The following is a 21,644-nucleotide window of genomic DNA, read 5'->3' on the forward strand; positions in this document are numbered from 1 at the left end:
TATAAAGTAGTGATGATTATATTTATAAAACTTGTCATGATTATGATTACCCTTTTTCTGAACATTACTCTTTTAATGTGGAAACAATTTATAGTATTCGAGTTTCTTATGATACTCCCACTATTCCGAATGAGAAGAATTTTGCTTATGTGGAGAGTAATAAAATTTATATGCTTGGGGTCATGAAAATAATGCTTTATGTGATGGTTATATTATTGAATTCATTCATGATTATACTGAAAATTATCATGAGGGAGGAACATATGCTTGTAGTAATTGCAACAATATCAAGTTTCCTCTCTATGTGTTGAAAATCTTGAAGCTATGCTTGTTTTGCTTTCCTATGTTGTTGATTCTTGACATAAGTTGTTTGATCAAAAAATCCCTATGCATAGGAAGTGGGTTAGACTTAAATGTGCTAGTCATATTCTTCATGATGCTCCCGTTATGTTTCAATTCTTATCTTTTATGTGAGCATCATTGAAATCATTATGCCTAGCTAAAAAGGCATTAAAGAAAAGTGCTTGTTGGGAGACAACCAAATATTTAACCTTACTGTTTTTGTGTGTCCACATGATTAAGATACTTTAGTAATCATGTTATATAGCTTTTGTTTCAATAAAGTGCCAAGTAGAACCTTTGGGAAGACTTTGGTGAAAGTTAATGTGATCTTGCTGTAAAAAACAGAAACTTTGTGCTCACGATATTAGCTTTCATTTTTTTTACAGAAGAGTGATTTTGAGTTAATTCTTTTTTCAGAAGATTAATAGACAAATTCCTCACGTCCACCAATTTATTTCAGAATTTTTGGAGTTACATAAGTATTCTAGAGTTACAAATTACTACATATTGTTCTGCTTTTGACAGATTCTGTTTTCTATGTGTTGTTTGCTTATTTTGATGAATCTATGAGTAGTATCGGAGGGTATGAACCATAGATAAGTTCGTATACAGTAGATATTACACCAATATAAATAAATAATGAGTTCACAATAGTACCAAAAGTGGTGATTTATTATCTTATACTAACGGAGCTTACGAGTTTTCTGTTGAGTTTTGTGTTGTGAAGTTTTCAAGTTTTGGGTAAAGATTCGATGGACTATGCAATAATGAGTGGCAAGAGCCTAAGATTGGGGATGACCCGGAAGGCATCCCCTCTTTCATCTTCGTTCATCGGTAACTTGGAGCTATATTTTTATTCACCACATGATATGTGTTTTGCTTGGAGCGTCATTTTGTTTTATTTTGTTTTGCTTGCTGTTTGAATAATATCCCAAGATCTGAAATTCTTAAATGTTAGAGAGTCTTCACATAGTTGCATAATTATTCGACTACTCATTGATCTTCACTTATATCTTTTGGAGTAGTTTGTCGTTTGCTCTAGTGCTTCACTTATATCTTTTTAGAGCACGATGGTAGTTTTATTTTTGAAGAAATTGATGAACTCTCAGTGCTTCACTTATATTATTTTGAGAGTCTTAAATAGCATGGTAATTTGCTTAGGTTATGAATTTAGTCCTAATATGATAGGCATCCAAGAGGGATATAATAAAAACTTTCATATAAAGTGCATTGAATACTATGAGAAGTTTGATTCTTTATGATTGTTTTGAGATATGAAGATGGTGATATTAGAGTCATGCTAGTGGATTAATTGTGAATTTGAGAGATACTTGTGTTAAAGTTTGTGATTCCCGTAGCATGCACGTATGGTGAACTGTTATGTGATGAAGTTGGAGCATGATTTATTTATTGATTGTCTTCCTTATGAGTGGAGGTCGGGATCGCGTGATGGTTAACTCCTACCAACTCTTCCCCTAGGAGCATGCGCTTAGTACTTTGTTTCGATGACTAATAGATTTTGGCAATAAGTATGTGAGTTCTTTATGACTAATGTTGAGTCCATGGATTATACGCACTCTCACCCTTCCACCATTGCTAGCCTCTCTAGTATCGTGCAACTCTCGCTGGTACTATACACCCACCATATACCTTCCTCAAAACAGCCACCATACATACCTATTATGGCATTTCCATAGCCATTCCGAGATATATTGCCGTGCAACTTTCCGCCATTCGGTTTATTATGACACACATCATTATTGTCATATTGCTTTGCATGATCATGTAGTTGACATCGTATTTGTGGCAAAGCCACCATTCATAATTCTTTCATACATGTCACTCTTGATTCATTGCACTTCCTGGTACACCGCCGGAGGCATTCATATAGGGTCATATTTTGTTTTAAGTATCAAGTTGTAAGTAAATAAAAGTGTGATGATCTTCATTATTAGAGCATTGTCCCATGTGAGGAAAGGATGATGGAGACTATGATTCCCCCACAAGTCGGGATGAGACTCCGGACGAAAAAAAGGAGGCCAAAAAAAGGAGAAGGCCCAAAAAAACAAAAAATGAGAGAAAAAAATAGAAGGGGCAATGCTACTATCCTTTTACCACACTTGTGCTTCAAAGTAGCACCATGATCTTCATGATAGAGAGTCTCCTACGTTGTCACTTTCATATACTAGTGGGAATTTTTCAATATAGAACTTGGCTTGTATATTCCAATGATGGCCTTCCTCAAATTGCCCTAGGTCTTCGTGAGCAAGCGAGCTGGATGCACACCCACTTAGTTTCTTTTTGAGCTTTCGTACATTTATAGCTCTAGTGCATCTATTGCATGGCAATCCCTACTCACTCACATTGATATATATTGATGGGCATCTCCATAGCCCATTGATACACCTAGTTGATGTGAGACTATCTTCTCCTTTTTGTCTTCTCCACAACCACCATATTCTATTCCACCTGTAGTGCTATGTCCATGGCTCACGCTCACGTATTGCATGAAGATTGAAAAAGTTTGAAGAACATCAAAAGTATGGAACAATTGCTTGGCTGAAACCGGGGTTGTGCATGATTTAAATATTTTGTGTGATGAAGATAGAGCATAGCCAGACTATATGATTTTGTAGGGATAACTTTCTTTGGCCATGTTATTTTGAGAAGACATGATTGCTTTGTTAGTATGCTTGAAGTATTATTGTTTTTATGTTAATATTAAACTTTTGTCTTGAATCTTTGGGATCTGAATATTCTTGCCACAATAAAGAGAGATTACATTGATAAATATGTTAGGTAGCATTCCACATAGAAAAATCTATTTTTATCATTTACCTACTCGAGGACGAGCGGGAATTAAGCTTGGGGATGCTGATACGTCTCCAACGTATCTATAATTTTTGATGTATTCATGCCATGTTTATAGTATTTCTACATAATTTTGGTATGACTTGATTAGAACTAACCCGGACTGACGCTGTTTTCAGCAGAACTACTGTGGTGTTGTTTTTGTGCAGAAATAAAAGTTCTCGGAATGCGCTGAAAATCGACGAAGAATTTTCTAGAAAATATAAAAAATACTGGAAGGAAGAGTTACCGGAGGGGAGTCAATGGGCCCCACGATAGTGGAGGGCACGCCCACCCCCCTAGGGCGTGCCCCTGTGCCTCATGGACTTCCTGTGGGGGGCCCTGACTTGTTCTCAGCGCCAACCTCTCCTATAAATCCCCAAACCTCCAGAAAATAACCGAGATCAGGAGTTCCGTCGCCGCAAGCCTCTGTAGCCACCAAAAACCAATCAGGACCATGTTCTGGCACCCTGCCGGAGGGGGGATCCATCACCGGTGGCCATCTTCATCATCCTGGCGCTCTCCATGATGAGGAGGGAGTAGTTCACCCTCGGGGCTGAGGGTATGTACCAGTAGCTATGTGTTTGATCTCTCTCTCTCTCTTGTGTTCTTGATTTGGCACGATCTTGATGTACCGCGAGCTTTGCTACTATAGTTGGATCTTATGATGTTTCTCCCCCTCTACCTTCTTGTAATGGATTGAGTTTTCCCTTTGAAGTTATCTTATCGGATTGAGTCTTTAAGGATTTGAGAACACTTGATGTATGTCTTGTGTGGGATACCCGTGGTGACAATGGGGTATTCTATTGATTCACTTGATGTATGTTTTGGTGATCAACTTGCGAGTTCCGTGACATTGGGAATCTATGCATAGGGGTTGGAACACGTTTTCGTCTTGACTCTCCGGTAGAAACTTTGGGGCACTCTTTGAAGTTCTTTGTGTTGGTTGAATAGATGAATCTCAGATTGTGTGATGCATATCGTATAATCATACCCGCGGATACTTGGGGTGACATTGGAGTATCTATGTGACATTAGGGTTTTGGTTGATGCGTGTCTGAAGGTGTTATTTTACTACGAACTCTAGGGTTGTTTGTGACACTTATAGGATTAGCCCAATGGATTGATCGAAAAGAATAACTTTGAGGTGGTTTCGTACCCTACAATAATCTCTTCGTTTGTTCTCCGCTATTAGTGACTTTGGAGTGACTCTTTGTTCCATGTTGAGGGATTGTTATATGATCTAATTATGTTATGCTTGTTGAGAGAACTTGCACTAGTGAAAGTATGAACCCTAGGCCTTGTTTTGAAGCATTGCAATACCGTTTTCACTCACTTTTATCATTAGTTACCTTGCTGTTTTTATATTTTCATATTACAAAAACCTATATCTACCATCCATATTGCACTTGTATCACCATCTCTTTGCCGAACTAGTTCACCTATACAATTTAACATTGTATTGGGTGTGTTGGGGACACAAGAGACTCTTTGTTATTTGGTTGCAAGGTTGTTTGAGAGAGACCATCTTCATCCTACGCCTCCCACGGATTGATAAACCTTAGGTCATCAACTTGAGGGAAATTTGCTACTGTCCTACAAACCTCTGCACTTGGAGGCCCAACAACATCTACAAGAAGAAGGTTGTGTAGTAGACATCAAGCTCCGTCCCGAAAATCTTCTCCTTATTTTTTTCTAGGTCAAACTGACTTATATACCAGAAGATGGGCATCGGAGGTGGGCCTGGGTGAGCACAACCCACCAGGGCACGAGTGGGCTCCCTGGCGCGCCCAGGTGGGTTGTGTCCACCTGGTGGGCCACCTCTATTACTTATTTGCTCCAATATTCATCAAATATTCCATAAAAATTCTCCATGAAGTTTCAGCTTGTTTGGAGTTGTGTAGAATAGGTAGCCTGGCGTAGCTTTTTCAGGTCCAGATCTTCAGCTGCTGGAATTCTCCCTCTTGGTGTGTACCTTGCAAATTATGAGATAAAAGACGTTAGAATTACTCCAAAAAGCATTATTATACACAAAAACATCATAAATAATAGTAAGGAAATATGATGCAAAATGGACGTATCAGGGAGGCGGCTGAGGTGGGCACAACCAACCAGGGCACGCCCAGGTGGGTTGTGCTCCCCTCAGAGCCCCCCTCTGGTACTTCCTTGGCCCATCGTGTGTCTTCTGGTCCAGAAAAAAATCTCCAAAAAGTTTCATTGCGTTTGGACTCCGTTTGGTATTGATTTTCTACGAAATAAAAAGCAAGCAAAAAACAACAACTCGCACTGGGCACTATGTCAATAGGTTAGTCCCAAAAAATGATATAAATTTGCTATAAAATGATTGTAAAACATCCAAGAATGATAATATAACAGCATGGAACAATAAAAATTATAGATACATTGGAGACATATCAGGGCGCCACCCCTGCCTTCCTCCTGCACTCAAACATGGAAGGGGGCGCGGCTTGGGGTAGGAGCCCAAGTGGGAGTCGGCCCCACTTGGGGCGCCTCCTGGCTGCCTCCCCTCTCCCCCACCTATGTATATGTGGGAGGGGGTGCCACACATAACCACGACAATCTATTAGCCGTGTGTGGCGCCCCCCTCCAAAGTTTCGTCCCTCGGTCATATTTTCAGAGTGCTTTGGCGAAGCCCTGCGGAGATAGCATCACCACCACCGTCACCACGCCATCGTGCTGCCGAAACTCGTCCACTACTTCGCCGTCTTGCTGGATCAAGAAGGCGAGGACGTCACCAAGCTGAAGTGTGCTGAACACGGAGGTGTCGTACGTTCAGTACTCGATCGGTTGGATTGCGAAGAAGTTTGACTACATCAACCGCGTGAATAAATGCTTCCGCTTACAGTCTATGAGGGTACGTAGACACACACTCCCCTTTTGTTGCTATGCATCTCCATGGATAGATCTTGCGTGTGTGTATAATTTTTTTGTTTTCCATGCAACATTTCCCAACAATATTCAGCTGACCCGACTCAAGGCCGAGACGCCCAACGAAACCTACTTCAACTTTAATTACCCATGAGAGTCATTAAGTTAGACTTCATGACAACAATAACCTATCAGGAGATAAAATCGAACGGCGCTCTAGGGGTCACACCACGGGAGACACGCGAGGAGCAGGACCCCGTGGAGGAGCGCAAGGTTGTCTCCCTAGGGGTCCTACTACAAGCCGCCAACAAGGGGTTGCATTGGTCGCCATCATGGACGAAGAAACACTGGATGGGCCGAATGTCCTACCACGAACGGAGATAACCCAGTTGGCATGCCGAAGATGTTGTGGCATTGGTGTCAACGGTGCACTGCAGGGTGATGTCGTGCGCTCTGTAACAAGTCTTGCGACACGTAGGAAGGTGTTGTCCTATCCTATGTTTGTGTGGAATGGCGGTGCACATTGGAGTGCTACCCTCTCATTTATCTCTCTCTCCATAACTTTCTTTGGACATGTGGGTTGGCGATGACGGTGGTACCATCTGATGAGCGGAAATTGGTCCGTCGTCCCATGGAGCATGTGTACATGGTACATGTGGTTCACAATGTATCCTCTGGTCTACATCGACAGCCGTGTCGACCAGTATGTGACTGCCACCAATGTGCAACTCTCCTGGGCATCACTGGGCAACAACCCGCTTTGCTTGACCTGCTAGCACCCGGATCTGGCATGTGACATTATGGGTGGCGTGTTATGTTTTTTTCCCACTGCAATGCACATGCATGTTTGCTACTCAATTTAAGAACCAACACTATTCAAAACATGCATGTCAACACACAATTCCCAAACTATCAGTAGATTCAGAAGCCGCCCCACATGCTCTTCCAATCTGCATTAGCCTGAACCTCCAACCACATGAAGAGTTGACACCATGTGGTTATCGTCAGTCAGCATCCTATTGGGAAACGTAGTAGAAAACAAAAAAATCGCCCAACTATCACCCAGGAAGACTATGAAGAAGTAATAAATAGTTTGGATCATATTGTTACCGACTCCAAGTTGTAGCGGAAGAAGACGAGTCGGTGTATATCGTACTTGAAGTCCCTTTAACCGTAGATGAACGCTCCCTTGAACCGTCCATGAACAATCCCTCGAATGGAAGGCCGAAAGCACGACCTCTCCATAGTTTCCAAGCGTATGGTCTTCGCGATCCGGCAGCGGTTCACCGTCCAGAGCTAATCGTCGCCAGAGAATTAGAGAAGAGAACTATGCAGGGCTTCTTTATTATGAGGATTTAGAGAGAACTAGACGAGAACTAGATCAAAAGAGAAACTAGAGGAGGCTTCAAAACTTATGATCTAGGGGCTAGCCCTGCCCCTCTATTTATATGTTGAACCATGGGATCGCAACTTGGGGAGGGGGCCTCCCCAAAGTCGGTTTGGAATGTAAGGAAGAGACCTCCTCAGATTCCAACACGAAACGCTAAAGTTCCTGGCATTTCCGTAAACTCCAAGGACCTCGGTGTCTGGCCCAGGACTAGACGCTAGGGACCCTTGCGTCTGGGCCTGTCCTCCACAAAACCCCTTTTGCACTGACATCAAGCCTCGTGGTCCTTACCCCTTGGCCCAGCTAAAGTGTCTTCACACCAGAACATTTCTGGAAACATCTGAAACTCTTTCGGAATTCTCTTGAAACTATTTTTATGTTCCCGGAACTATTCCGAGAATATTTTCTCATAACTCTTACTCCACTAACACTCTACAGATCACCATTCCCTTAAGCTTGTGACCCTATAGGTTTGGTAAAAACATAGACATGAATTAAACCTCCTTTCATTCAATGACCGATAGCGGAACCGTGGACATCCATATTGATCCCTATGAATACACGAATGACATGCGAGTGAAGCTTTGGTTATAATGTGCCATTGCCTTTGCTTCACGATACTTTACAAAACCCGAGGTGAGATATATAGGGTATCCTCTTGAGTCATTCTCATGCTCACTATACCAGTCTCCTTGTTATCGGTTTTGTTCTTATTTCTCGTTGACATGTTTCAGCATCCCTGTGACCTAGTCACATGTGTCTGGCCAGGCAATGATGGATGTCTTCACACCAAGGGGGCCCTAAGAATATCTCTCCATCGTCGGAGGAGCAAATCCCACTATTGAGCTATCTAGCCCCTTGTCAAACTTATCAATGAACCTGTAAGTTGTCGTTATGATCACCGTGTTACAGATGACGTTGGAGCAACCCCAGAGTCCATCGTACGATAAGAAGTGACTACGATATTCTCATGGTCTAAGGAACTAGATCACACGTTAACTCTATGTGTTATAACAATTAACTTGTGACGATTGTATCTCAAAGTATAACAAATAAGTTTGGGTCGATTCGATATAATCGTTCTTCCAACGTCATATTCTCAAAGTTGTTTTAAGACTATTGTTACACTTAACGATATCCTAAGATCCGGAAAACATGATCACCAACAAATACATGAGCTAGTCTTAGAGGCGAGACTAGGAATCATATTTTACCATTTATGATTCTACATGTGCATATGAGTTTTCCACTGAATCGCATATTCTAGGATCATAACAATCATAGCATAGAATATAAACTCTTAATTATAAACATGGAAATATAATAATACAATATTATTGCCACTAGGGAGTATTTCCAACACATTCCACTTCACCGCTTGATCTTCGTGTGAAAATGTCAATAAAAATGGACCAAGAAAGGGAGAATAAGAATGTCGCTCACCTCTAGTGCTATATGGAAGCAGAACATAGGGGGCATAGCATGGCACGACCAAACCTGGCGTAAACATGGTGCCCAGAGCAGAGAGAGAATGGGATGCCTGTCCCAAATAGAAGCTACAGCACAACACTAAACTACCCTATCCAAGAGAAAAAAACCTAACCAAGATGTTGTCCCGAAACTCAAAATACAGTACCAAACACACCACGAGCAAGCAAGATGATGCCTTCATGAAGGGGAATGACCCCATGATGTCGCTGTCGTTCGGTCTGAGGAACTGGACCTGGGGTTTCCCCCGGTGCTCGAGCAGGGGAACAAAGAAAATGCCGCGACAACACCTCTAGGAAGGGGACGACACCCGCAGGTGTCGTTGTTGCCAGCATCAGCAAGCCGGGCAGGGATTTCGCCATGGCCAATGTCTGAACAATCCCAAGGCCACTGCGATAAGATCCAAAGAAGAAAACATGTCGTAAGCTAGGTCCACCATCGTCGGAAGGGGGGCTATGCCCACAACCGAAGTGGCAACAAGAGCCGTCGGAAGCAAGAGCATTGTATCTGTTGAATGATGTGATGGAAGCACGAGCATTGTATCAAATAACGGAATCACATCATTAGGAGAATGATGTGATGGACAAGACCCATGCGTATGAAAGTTCCGTTTATTGCTACTGCTTTTTTAAATGTCAAATACACATTCCTTCGACCATAAGATCATGCAACTCACGGATACCGGAGGAATACCTTGTGTGCTACCAAAAGTCACAATGTAACTGGGTGATCATAAAGATGCTCTACAGGTATATCCGAAGGTGTCTGTTGAGTTGGCGTGAATCGAGATTGGGATTTGTCACTCCATATGACGGAGAGGTATCTCTGGGCCCTCTCGGTAATACAACATCACAAGAAGCTTGCGAGCAAAGTGACTAAGGAGTTACTTATGAGATGATGTATTACGGAACGAGTAAAGAGACTTGCCTGTAATGAGACTGAACTAGGTATGTGATGCCTGCTAGAACTACGTCGGTATTTCCCCAAAGAGGAAGGGATGATGCAGCACAGCGGCGGTAGGTATTTCCCTCAGTGATGAGACCAAGGTTATCGAACCAGTAGGAGAACCAAGCAACTCTACATAAACAACACCTGCACACAAATAACAAATACTCGCAACCCGACGTGTAAAAGGGGTTGTCAATCCCTTTCGGGTAGCGGCGCCAAAGATGGCAAACAGACGTGAGAGAGTTGTAAATATTGATAGATCGAATGCCAAATAAAATAAATTGCAGCAAGGTATTTTTGTACTTTTTGGTTTAATAGATCTGAAAATAAAAGGCAAATAAAATAGATCACAAAGGCAAATAATATGAGAAAGAGACCCGGGGGCCGTAGGTTTCACTAGTGGCTTCTCTCGAGAAAATAGCAAACGGCGGGTGAACAAATTTCTGTTGGGCAATTGATAGAACTTCAAATAATCATGACGATATCCAGGCAATGGTCATTATATAGGCATCACGTCCAAGATTAGTAGACCGACTCCTGCCTGCATCTACTACTATTACTCCACACATCGACCGCTATCCAGCATGCATTTGGTGTATTAAGTTCATGGAAACAGAGTAATGCAATAAGAACGATGACACGATGTAGACAAGATCTATTTATGTAGAAATACACCCCATCATTTTATCCTTAGTAGCAATGATACATACGTGTTGGTTCTCCTTCTGTCACTGGGATCAAGCACCCTAAGATCGAACCCACTACAAAGCACCTCTTCCCATAGCAAGATAAATAGATAAAGTTGGCCAAACAAAACCCAAATATAGAAGAAGAAATGTGAGGCTATAAGCAATCATGCATACAAGAGATCAAAGAAACTCAAATAACTTTCATGGATAAAAAGATAGATCTGATCATAAACTCAAAGTTCATCGGATCCCAACAAACACACCGCAAAAAGTTACATCATATGGATCTCCGAGAAACCGTTGTATTGAAAATCAAACGAGAGAGAGGAAGCCATATAGCTACTAACTACAGACCCGTAGGTCTACAAATAACTACTCACGCATCATCGGAGTGGCACCAATGGACATGATGCACCCCTCCGTGGTGTCTAGATTGGATCTGGTGGTTCTGGACTCTACGGTGGCTGGAATTGATTTTCGTCGACTCCCCTAGGGTTTCTGGAATATTGGGTATTTATAGAGCAAAGAGTCGGTTCAGGGGGCACCCGAGGTGGGCACAACCCACCAGGGCGCGCCTGGGCCTCCTGGCGCACCCTGGTGGGTTGTGCTCCCCTTGGAGCACCCCCCCGGGCGCTTCTCTGGCCCACTAGATGTCTTCTGGTCCAAAAAAATCCACAAAATTTTTTGCTGCATTTGGACTCCATTTGGTATTAATTTCCTGCGATGTAAAAAACATGCAGAAAACAACAAACTGGCACTTGGCACTATGTCAATAGGTTAGTACCCAAAAATTATATAAAATGACTATAAAATGATTATAAAACATATAAGAATGATAATATAACAACATGGAACAATAAAAAATTATAGATACGTTGGAGACATATCAGTATGGAGATACCGACGATCGAATCTCGGGCAAGTAACATACCGACGGACAAAGGGAACTATGTATGTTGTCATAAAGGTTCGACCGATAAATATCTTCGTTGAATATGTAGGAACCAATATGGGCATCCAAGTCCCGCTATTGGTTATTGACCGGAGAAGCGTCTCGGTCATGTCTACATCATTCTCGAACCCGTAGGGTCCGCACGCTTAACGTTTGTCGATGATATAGTATCATATGAGTTATGTATGTTGGTGACAGAATGTTGTTCGGAGTCCCGGATGAGATCACGATCATGAAGAGGAGTTCCAGAATGGTCCGGAGGTAAAGATTGATATACAGGATGATATGGTTGGGCCAAGGGGTAAGGCCCACGGGGCTTTAGGTCGGTGCAAAAGGAAGTTTTGCGGAGGTCAGGTACTAGACGCCAGGGCCCTGGGCCATGATACATCTCCAACGTATCTATAATTTTTGATTGTTCCATGCTATTATATTATCTGTTTTGGATGTATTATATGCATTAATATGCTATTTTATATTACTTTTGGGACTAACCTATTAACCTAGAGCCCAGTGCCAGTTTCTATTTTTTCCTTGTTTTTGAAAGGAATACCAAACGGAGTCCAAACGGAATGAAACCTTTGCGATGATTTTTCTTGGACCAGAAGACAACCAGGAGACTTGGAGATGAAGTCGGAGGAGCCACGAGGCGGCCACAAGGACGGAGGGCGCGCCCCAGCCCTTGTGCTCCCCCCTGGTGACCCTCCTGACCTAATTCTTTCGCCTATATATTCCAAAATATCCCCAAACCACTAGAGGCATACGAAAACACTTTTCCACCGCCGCAACCTTCTGTACCCGTGAGATCCATCTAGGGACCTTTTACGGTACCCTGCCGGAGGGGGATTCAATCATGGAGGGCTTCTACATCAACTCTATTGCCCTTCCGATGAAGCGTGGGTAGTTTACCACAGACCTACGGGTCCATAGCTACTAGCTAGATGGCTTCTTATCTCTATTTGATTCTCAATACCATGTTCTCCTCGATGTTCTTGGATATCTATTCGATGTAATGCTTTTTTGCAGTGTGTTTGCCGAGATCCAATGAATTGTGGATTTATGATCAGCTTATCTATGAATATTATTTGAATCTTCTCTAAATTCTTTTATGCATGATTTGATATATTTATAATTCTCTTCGAACTATCGGTTTGGTTTGGCCAACTAGATTGGTTTTTTTGCAATGGGAGAAGTGCTTAGCTTTGGGTTCAATCTTGCAGTGTCCTTTCCCAGTGACAGTAGGGGCAGCAAGGCACGTGTTGTATTGTTGCCATCGAGGATAAAAAGATGGGGTTTTCATCATATTGCTTGAGTTAATTCCACTACATAATGTCATCTTACTTAATGCGTTACTCTGCTCTTCATGAACTTAATACTCTAGATGCAGGTAGGAGTCGGTCGATGTGTGGAATAATAGTAGTAGATGCAGAATCGTTTCAGTCTACTTGACACGGACGTGATGCCTATATTCATGATCATTGCCTTAGATATTGTCATAACTTTGCGCTTTTCTATCAATTGCTCGGCAGTAATTTGTTCACCCACCGTATTATTTGCTATCTTGAGAGAAGCCTCTAGTGAAACCTATGTCCCCCGGGTCTATTTTCTATCATATTAGTTTCCGATCTACTATTTTGCAATCTCTTACTTTCCGATCTATAAACCAAAAATTACCAAAAATATTTACTTTACCGTTTATCTATCTCTATCAGATCTCACTTTTGCAAGTAAATGTGAAGGGATTGACAACCCCTTTATCACGTTGGGTGCAAGTTGTTTGATTGTTTGTGTATGTATTAGGTAATTTGTGCGTTATCTCCTACTGGATTGATACATTGGTTCTCAAACTAAGGGAAATACTTATCTCTACTTTGCTGCATCACCCTTTCCTCTTCAAGGGAGAAACCAACGCAAGTTGAAGAAGTAGGAGGAAGAATTTCTGGAGCCGTTGCCGGGGAGATCTACGCCAAGTCAAAACATACCAAGTACCCATCATAAACTCTCATCTCTTGCATTACATTATTCGCCATTTGCCTCTCGTTTTCCTCTCCCCCACTTCTAAAACGATTTTCGAAAAGATTTGCCTTTTTATTCGCCCTTCTTCCATTCGTCTTTTTGTTTGCCATTATGTCTTACTTGGCTTGTTTGCTCATTTGCTTAGTATAATTGTGTGTTTATTGAAAATCAAGAACCAAAAGGGTTATGGATCCTCATCCACTTGCTAATCTTTTTAAAAGATCCAATTATGATGAACCAATTTCTAGTGAATTGAGTGCACTAGATTATCTCTATGAAGTTTTGCTTGAAATTCGTGAATCTGAAAAGTGTGATGAAGTGTTGAAAGAAGAAAATTATAAAGTGATTCACGATAGTGCCTTGGATGAATAGCATGATTGCAATGATGTTATTATAAAATCCATTAATGTTAATTGTGTTAATGATATGCAAAACCCTAAGCTTGGGTATGCTAATTTTTGCTATGTCTACTACTTGTTGCAATGATCATGATTGGGGTGATTCTTCTTATGATCTTGAAAATTTATTTAAGCCCCATGATGAATATGAGATTGATAATAATTTTTGCAATAATATTGAAAGTGGGTTAGTGTCAACTTTAGATCCCACATATTTGGAGAATGTTCAATCTTATGAAATTTTGATAAAAGTGGGTTTGGGGAAGTCATGACTTTAGTTAATGTTAATCCCACTATTTTGGAAGAGTGTCAACTTCGCATGCATGTGGATCGTGTTGAGAATATGTTATGTGATAGATATATTGTTGAATTTTCTTATGATCCTACATGTAATTATTATGAGAGAGGAAAATATGGTTGTAGAAATTTTCATATTGAGATTGCTATCGTCTCTTCATGTTGAGATTGACATCGTCTCTTTCTTCTTCCTTGCATATGCTAGTTTTTGCTTGCCTTGATAATTTGTTTGCTTATAAAATGCCTATGCATAGGAAGTACTTTAGACTTAGATGTGTTTGTCACGTATTTTATGATGCTCTATTTGTGCTTCAATTCTTCTCCTTTATGTGAGCATCATTAAAATTATCAATGCCTAGCTAAAAGGCTTTAAAGAAAAGCGCTTGTTGGGAGACAACCCAATTTTTGTCCTTGCTGTTTTGCAATAAATAATTCATCTAGCCTCTGGTTAGATGTGGTTTTGTGTTTAATTTAGTGTTTGTGCCAAGTAAGACCTTTGGGATGGCTTACGGTGATAGTTGTTTTGATCTTGCTGAAAAACAGAAACTTTTGCGCCCAGGAAAATAATTTTCATTTTTTTAGAGAAGCGTGCTTTTGATCTGATTCTTTTTGCACAAGATTGGTACACAAATTTACCTGGTTTTCCTAATTTTTCAGATTTTTGGAGTTACAGAAGTATTCTAGAGTTACAGATTACTACAGACTGTTCTATTTTTGATAGATTCTGTTTTCTATATGTTATTTGCTTATTTTGATGAATCTATGGGTAGTATCGGGGGTATGAACCATTGAAAAATTGGAATACAGTAGATATTACACCAATCCTATATCCTAAAAAAATTCACCCCCACTAACCTATTTATCTAAACATACAAGCTATCCGCGTCATCAACCATGCCATCTCAATTGCGTTAGCCATTGTATCAGCTATAGCCGTGATTATCTCCACCGACCCTAATGTGCACTACTATTAATGCCCAATTGACCATGTTACATGGGTTCAGCGCAATCTTCTCCCCTTCACATCCCATATTTTCTTTTCTTCCCTCCTGCCGCTCACATCTTCCACGCAAGAGGCAACCCATCGAGCCCCCTCCCGATATCTTATCCCATCCACAATACAGGGCGGCGGCGGCGGCTGGGATCCCATCTCCATGCCAAGTGCTCTCTGGCACGACCGCCAATTTGGCTTGCCTCCGTAGCACTCGAGGATTCTCTAGGGCTATGTTTCGCTGGTGTGGTGTGCATCGTCAAGACGGCGGTGCCCCGGTCCTTCCCCCATCTATGTCTTCGTTCCATCCAAGGTAGCTCCGGTGCTGCTCCTCCACCGGCCGTCTGCGCCACCCAAATCAGGCGTAACCTCTTCTTGTGTCCACCGCCCAGACATGTGCCGGCCAAGCTGGCCGCAGAAACACCAGCGACCTACATCGGAAGCATCACCGCTCGTATGGATGCCACCGCGGCTGCCTCATTGCAATAGCAGGCCACCGCACGCATCCGGAAACCGTGCAGAGATAAATCTACTACACACTCCAGCTAAGTTGATAATTTTTTCTTCCCTTTTGACTATTTCCAGATAATTAAGTGTTACACATGAAGTCTTCATGAGTAATCAAGATTGGTTCATTAATATCGCAATTTCCCTTTTGATTCCTGTGATCTCCCTAATCCTCTTCACCATAGCGTCTGGGTCCATAATCTTTCTTTTCATTTATTTTTGGGGATGGCTCCGTGCACCTATATATCTTGATTTTGCAGCAGGCCGCATGCCGTCAGGAATCCATCAATTCCTGCTTCTGCTACTGCATGAAGGTTCACACTGATGTTTATTCACGCTCTTGATCTTTCAAGCCCTTATTGCTGCATTCCAAGTCCTTCCCCTTCCCTTGCTGTTGTGCATTAGGATGGTCCCATATAGCTGCCTCTTGGTCTCTATTCAACCTTCTGACCGCTGGTAATCCTACACCTTGCAAAACTTCCTTCACTTTCAGTATCGGTGCCGCTTTCGGGCGCCTCAACCTGCACTTAGATCGGGAGAAAAAGGATAGCGGAGACTAGATAAAGGAAGAGGGGAAGTGGATATATCAACTTCGTATGACGCAACATGGCCAGGTAGATATGCAGCCGGCAAAAGCGTTTGCTTGGTTAGGGGAGGAGAGTTGTTGTGTCACACGTGAACTACATCATGATCTGCTGCCATCAAGAGAGACACCCAGCTCCAAAAAATAGTTTCAACTTGCAGATTTGTTGTTGACTAACCAATTTTCTCTAGCAGGTGCTGTCAATCATATTATTCTACCCCTTTGATATAGGCGATGCCTAAAATCCACTGAAGGTAACTCCTACTCCTCTGCTTTGTTAGTCGGATGCATTATTTTTGTAAGCATTGCTAAATAAGCCCTCTAAAGAAATTATCTTACAAAAAGTGCTCAAATCTTCTCTAATGGTATGCCATCAATAATCTTCTGTGTCATTCTACAAACCTTATATTTGTAATCTCTGATGTTTGCTAAATATATCTCTGGATAATCAAAATATTTTGCTAATTGCAGGTTACCTTTTTCTATATTCGGCGATTGAGTCTTAATCATTCTGATGTTTTACTGTCATGAGTTACTTCAACATATATTCGGCGGTTGAGTATAAATCATTCTGACAAGTAAATGCATGTGAACATTCAAAGGAAGATGGTAAAAAATAGTATATGATGGAATCATCTAGCAGTTCCTGGAGGTTGTGCTGTCAAGAATCGAATGCTATTTTCCCAATATATAGGCGTAAGAACATCTCCTGCTTTAATGGCCCCATTATTGAACCAAAGTTCCACCATGCTAAGTTTAAGAGCTTTCTCCCTTACCTGACATTGTCCTATGAAGTCAAATTGGCTCAGTACCTTATTTCATTCTAAAACTTACTTTTCTCGCTAATTGTTGTATCATAATTTCATTCACTGAATGTAGTAGATTGAATAAATTTGCAGAATTATGATACAACCTGAACTGGTACTACGGTTCTGTTCTCGCCATCATGCAACTTCCTGCACACTATTCTGTTTTGCCCTCCCTGTTAATGCAGATGACTGCTCGCTTTTGTGGCCAGATGAAGATAAGGAATTGAGATTCGATGCAAGTGATAAAGAAGAAGCATTACCACCTCCCAAGGAAATCTCCAATGTCTATTTGTTTTGTGTTTCTTTATCTGCTCTTTGTGTGTCAGTTATTTTGGTTCGGATGATGGAGCGGAAACACCGATAAACATTGAAATGATATAAAAAACACACAATCTTTGTATTTTTCTTCTGAGTTGTGCATTGTTCAGTTTTATAAAATGATTTTATTTTAGTTGGGAGATGACTGATTAACAAGTATATTCAAATCATCTATATTTCATTTCTCTAATATATCCTGTTATTTCTTGCTACAATTCCCACAGCAACGCGTGGGGTATCATCTAGTATAAATAAAGAATGAGTTCACAATAGTACTAAAAGTGGTGAATTATTTTTTTATACTAACGGAGCTTATGAGATTTTCTGTTGTGAAGTTTTGAAGTTTTGAGTAAGGATTTGACGGACTATGGAATAAGGAGTGGCATGAGCCTAAGCTTGGGGATGCCCAAGGCACCCCAAGGTAATATTCAAGGATAACCAAGAGCCTAAGCTTGGGGATGCCCTGGATGGCATCCCCTCTTTCGTCTTCGTTCATCGGTAACTTTACTTGAAACTACATTTTTATTCATCACATGATATGTGTTTTGTTTGGAGATCTCCCAATTATGCTGCCTATAATGAAAATCTGAGAAAAAGGGTCCCTACCGAGGTTTTGGTTGATAAGATTTCTGAACTCAATGATAAGTTTGCTATACAAAACAATGCATTAGAGTTTGTATTAAGAGATAGGCTTATGACGTTCCACCAAAGGAACACTTATAATGATGAGTTGATTATAAAATACAAGGGGCAGAAGGAGGAATCAATTCCTCCCAAACTACATCTTAGGGATCCTTATCCTATTAAATTTAGCACTTTTGATTATTTTTGCTTACCACAAAGTAAATTGGCCGCTGAAAGAAGGGAGTATGAGATGAGCATGGATGATCTCCCTTATTACTATGACAATACCTAGATCTATGTTTTATGCCTAGCTAGGGGCGTTAAACAATAACGCTTGTTGGGAGGCAACCCAATTTTAGTTTTATGTTTTTTGGTTCTGTTTTTCAATAAATACACATTATTACCTCTGTAGTAATTGTTTTTTGGTGTTTTAATTAGTGTTTGAGCCAAGTAAAGCCTTTGGGATACTTTGGTGTATCGTTGATTTGATATTGCTGAAAAACAGAAACTTTTGCTCCCAGAAACATAATTGATCTGAGCTGCTGGAGCGTGATAAATTCTTGAATTTTTTACACAAGATTGATATATGAATTGCCTCTGTTTTCTGATTTTTTTCTGAATTGTTGGAGTTACAGAAGTATACGAAGTTTACATATTACAACAGACTGTTCTGTTTTTGATAGATTATGTTTTCTATGTGTTGTTTGCTTATTTTGATATATCTATGGGTAGTATCGGGGGGTATGAACCATGGAGAAGTTGGAATACAGTAGATATTACACCAATATAAATAAAGAATGAGTTCACAACAGTACCAAAAAGTGGTGATTTATTTTCTTATACTAACGGATCTCATGAGTTTTCTGTTGAGTTTTGTGTTGTGAAGTTTTCAAGTTTTGGGTAAAGATTTGATGGACAACGGAATAAGGAGTGGCAAGAGCCTAAGCTTGGGGATGCTCAAGGCACCCCAAGGTAATATTCAAGGACAACCAAGAGCCTAAGATTGGGGATGCCCCGGAAGGCATCCTCTCTTTTATCTTCATTTATCGGTAACTTTACTTGAGGCTATATTTTTATTCACCACATGATATGTGTTTTGCTTGGAGCGTCTTGTGTGATCTGAGAATTTGCTTTTTAGTTTGCCATAATCATCCCTGCTATACACAACTTTTGAGAGGGACACGCATGAATCGTGATTTATTAGAATACTCCATGTGCTTCACTTATATCTTTTGAGCTAGGCAATTTTGCTCTAGTGCTTCACTTATATCTTTTTAGAGAATGGCGGTGGTTTTATGTTATAGAAATTGTTGAACTCTCATGCTTCACTTATATTATTTTGAGAGTCTTTAAACAGCATGGTAATTTTCTTTGGTTATAAATTTAGTTCTAGTATGATAGGCATCCAAGAGGGATATAATAAAAACTTTCATATAAAGTGCATTGAATACTATGAGAAGTTTGATTCCTTATGATTGTTTTGAGATATAGAGATGGTAATATTAGAGTCATGCTAGTGAGTAATTGTGAATTTGAGAAATACTTGTGCTAAAGTTTTATGATTGCCGAAGCATGCATGTATGGTGAACCGTTATGTGATGAAGTTGGAGCCTGATTTATTTATTGATTGTCTTCCTTATGAGTGACGGTCGGGAACGAGCGATGGTCTTCTGCTACCAATCTATCCCCCTGGAGCATGCATGTAGTACTTTGTTTTGATAACTAATAGATTTTTGCAATAAGTATGTGAGTTCTTTATGACTAATGATCAGTCCATGGATTATACGCACTCTCACCCTTCCACCATTGCTAGCCTCTCTAGTATCGCGCAACTTTCGTCGGTACCATACACCCACCAAATACCTTCCTCAAAACAGCCACCACACCAATCTATTATGGCATTTCCATAGCCATTCTGAGATATATTGCCATGCAACTGTCCACCGTTCCGTTTATTATGACACGTTCCATCATTGTCATATTGCTTTGCATGATCATGTAGTTGACATCGTATTTGTGACAAAGCCACCGTTCATAATCCTTTCATACATGACACTCTTGATTCATTGCACATCCCGATACACCGTCGGGGGCATTGATGAACCATAAGTATATGGGATAAAATTGTAGCTCTTTTCGATAATTAAGAGTGTTGAACCCAAGGAGGTGCACAGGGAAATGATAAGTAGATTTCAGTAAGATAATGTCTGCAAGTGCTGAAATTGTAAGTAACTGGGTAGTTTGATAGCAAGATAATTTGTAACGGGCAAGTAACGATAATAGTAGCAAAAGTGCAGCAAGATAGCCCAATACTTTTGAGGCAAAGGACAGGCCAAAATGGTCTCTTATGATAAGCAGAGCATTCTTGGAGGGTACACGGGATTTTCATCTAGTCACTTTCATCATGTTGGTTAAATTCATGTTAGGTACTTTGATAATTTGATATGTGGGTGGACCGGTGCTTATGTGCTTTTATTACTTGAACAAACCTCCTACTTATGATTAACTCTCCCGCAAGCATCCGCAACTACAAGAACAATATTAAGAATATATTCTAACCATAGCATTAAACTTTTGGATCCAATCGGTCCCTTACGGAATAGCTCATAAACTGGGGTTTAAGCTTCTGTCACTCTCGCAACCCATCATCTAATTGTTACTCCACAATGCATTCCCTTAGGCCCAAGTATGGTGAAGTGTCATGTAGTCGACGTTCACATGACACCACTAAGGGAATCATAACATACATACATCAAAATATCGAACACATATCAAATTCACATGATTACTTGCAACATGATTTCTCCCGTGACCTCAGGAACAAAAGTAACTACTCACAAATGATAATAATTCTCAAGATCAGAGGGGTATTAAATGGCATATTGGATCTGAACATATAATCTTCCACCAAATAAACCATATAGTAATCAACTACAAGATGTATTCAACAGTACCAGTCACCCACAGGCACCAATCTATAGCTCCGGTAACAAGATTGAACACAAGAGATGAACTAGGGTTTGAGATGAGATGGTGTTGTTGAAGATGTTCATGGAGATAGCCCTCCCCAAGATGGGAGAGTTGTTGGTGACGATGATGACGATGATTTCCCCCTCTAGGTGGGTTCCCCCGGCGGAATCGCTCTGCCGGAGGGCAAAAGTGATCCTGCCCAAGTTCCACCTCGAGACGGCGGCGCTCCATCCCGAAAGTCCTCTCCTTATTTGTTCTAGGTCAAAATGACCTATATACCAGAAGATGGGCACCGGAGGTGGGCCTGGGTGAGCACAACCCACCAGGGCGCGCCCAAGTGGGTTGTGCCCACCTGGTGGGCCCCCTCTAATACTTGTTTGCTCCAATATTCTTCAAATATTCCATAAAAATTCTTCGTGAAGTTTCAGCTTGTTTGGAGTTGTACAGAATAGGTAGCCTGCCGTAGCTTTTTCAGGTCCAGATTTCCAGCTGCCGGAATTCTCCCTCTTGGTGTGTACCTTGCAAATTATGGGAGAAAAGGCATTAGAATTACTTCAAAAAGCATTATTATTCATAAAAACATCATAAA

At 40.9% G+C, this 21,644-nt stretch overlaps 1 long non-coding RNA gene across 2 annotated transcripts; it reads left to right on the forward strand.

Moving 5' to 3' along the window:
• The first annotated feature begins 15,263 nt into the window (after positions 1 to 15,263).
• On the forward strand, positions 15,264 to 17,551 carry LOC119341257. 2 transcript variants are annotated; one of them, XR_005165001.1, is made up of 3 exons: positions 15,264 to 15,557; positions 15,637 to 16,588; positions 16,806 to 17,551. It is a non-coding gene; the product is annotated as an uncharacterized LOC119341257 (long non-coding RNA). The 2 variants fall into 2 exon arrangements; XR_005165000.1 differs by having other exon boundaries at positions 15,264 to 16,588.
• The last annotated feature ends 4,093 nt before the right edge of the window (positions 17,552 to 21,644 follow it).

The sequence above is a fragment of the Triticum dicoccoides genome, chromosome 7B, assembly GCF_002162155.2.
Source record: "Triticum dicoccoides isolate Atlit2015 ecotype Zavitan chromosome 7B, WEW_v2.0, whole genome shotgun sequence".
Taxonomy (NCBI): domain Eukaryota; kingdom Viridiplantae; phylum Streptophyta; class Magnoliopsida; order Poales; family Poaceae; genus Triticum; species Triticum dicoccoides.